The sequence below is a fragment of the Odontomachus brunneus genome, unplaced genomic scaffold (assembly GCF_010583005.1).
Source record: "Odontomachus brunneus isolate Ranch 3 - 2012 unplaced genomic scaffold, Obru_v1 Obru_scaffold_055, whole genome shotgun sequence".
NCBI lineage: Eukaryota > Metazoa > Arthropoda > Insecta > Hymenoptera > Formicidae > Odontomachus > Odontomachus brunneus.
Genome location: NW_022639505.1, coordinates 92,635 through 95,034, shown reverse-complemented (window position 1 = coordinate 95,034; position 2,400 = coordinate 92,635).

Sequence of the window (2,400 nt, the reverse complement as noted above, 5' to 3'; positions counted from 1 at the left end):
ACGATATCGGGAGTTTTTTGCTGTGAGTTCCCTTGCCTCTCACAATATCGGGAGTTTTTTTATGTGAGTTCCCTTGCCTCTCATTTTTTGGGAGGTTTTTGCTGTGATTCCCCTTGCCTGTGACTTTTCCGCTATCAAAACTTTCAAAGAATATTTGGGTATCAACAGATTCTTTGATTAAATTCTCTAAATAGCAAATAATCTTTCTTCTTCTATAATTACTGTTTCCAGATTGTATTCTGGACGATTTAAACTTTGTTGTAATAAGAGAACAATATTTTTTGGGTTCATCGACATTTTTTAAGGTTTTTTCTTTTGACCAATGATGGCGTTAGTTTAAAATTAAACTTACCTAATATTGATACTAGATTTGAGGCTTTCACGGCCATTGATACAATGTCTAGATATAGCTTCCGGAATGGAGCCGTGTCTTGAATCAGCGATGTGCCGACGTTTCGCAAACGTTGCAGTTTGCATCATCAGGGCTGAGAACTCTGATACTGAGCTCCCTTGGGTAAAGGTTGTCCTTATATGCCCCTCTCCCCCCCTTGTATAGATGGTGTTAGGGAGTAGGGGACGAGGCTTGAATCCAGCGTATCAGCCAATCAGCGTATTTTAATTGGTCAGCTGGTCAATTAAAAAACCGGGAGGGCAGTATGCCAAATAGAGTTTACTTGCATACCTTTGTCTCGGTTGAGGTTGTTGGGATGTTTTAAAATTTTTAGACCTTCACAATGTTTTCTGGCAAAATAACTCTATGAGGGAGCCAATCTGGTGGCTTTGTCATATTGTACGGAGTGTCCAGTCTCCATCCAGTGTTCAGCTAGAGCTGATTGAGTAAAGTGACCATACTTGGTACATCGCTGGTGTTCCTTGATTCGCGTACTGATCTTCCTCCCGGTTTCTCCTATATAAACTTTACCACAAGAGCAAGGGATCTTATATACACTTGATGTTTCTAGGCATGATTTCTGATCCTTCGGATTTGGGAGTAAATGGGAGAGCTTCCTATGGAGTTTGAAGATTACTTTGATTTTGTGTTTACCCAGAATCCTGCTGATAGGTTCTGTTATGCCCTGGAGATATGGAAGGACAGCCGTTTTTCTCTTTTCTCTCTCTTCATTTAATGTGTCAGTGTTTTTAGGACTGACAATTCTGTTCTTCTGGTTATATGCGGAGCACGTTCTCTATCGCAAACATAACATCTATATCGAATTCTAAAAGCCATTGTTCGAGAATAATAAATACTAATAATATCAATATAAGTAATTGTATTTATTCAATGGAAGACTACATAAAATAATTTTTGTTATAATCAACTAAATATAATAATAAACACTTATTGTTCTACATATACATATCTTACGTACCGCAATAACGAAAATAATTGTAATTATTTAACTAAAATTATTAAATACTCCAACGAAAATAATGTACTGATGCTGAACTCATTTGCTTAAGAGTCCAAAAGACTAATGTTTTTGATCTTTTCACTGAAAGTCAATAGTCAAAGTAACTGAGTAGCATTAACACTATAAGCTTAAACAGTTTAGTGTAATACATTTCTGTAATACGTAACCGAAAAACGTAAATAGTCTAACGTAACAAAAAATAGTGCTCTTGTTGCTCAAACGAATTACTGAAAAGTAACTAAAATGTTTGTAATTTCGTCATAAATACTCAAAAACACATTCAACGAAAATATTACTATTATCTATTACCGATATCAGAGGGGAATAATGAAACATAAATTCTGACTAGACCGACAGACGGATCTAACTGATAGACTTAAGTATTGCCTAACTCCATTTCTCTCAGTGGATTGACTGACTAAAGTACCTGTCTAATGTAATAGACTCACTGAACTTAAAGACAACAGTGACAGATTAATTTCAGTAACAAACTGACTAGACTGATTGACTGTAATGACAAACTGACTGATTAAAGGAACAGGCTGATATTAATGACAGATTAACTGGACTTATTGATTTTAGTGATAGACTAAACTGATTCATAATAATGACAGACTGACTTAATTAGAGTAACAAACAGACTAGATTGACTGACGATAGTTACTAACTGATAATAGTGACAGATTTATTGTTATCTATCTAGTAAGAGTAACAAACTGACTTCTGCAACTGATTTATTAAATCGAATGACTACAGTAACAGACTGATTGAACTGACTCGCTGCAGTGACAGACTGATTAGACTGATTGACTACGGTGACAGATTGGACTGTTAAACTGGATTGATTGACTGGGAGCGTCCCAGTTGCACACAGTGGGCAATCGAGGCGTGGGCAACTGGATGTAACTCTGTGTTCAGTCGCGACGTTTACAACTCACATGTTATATCGTTATGCAGGAACGTCTCATTTGCCCACAATGGGCAATCG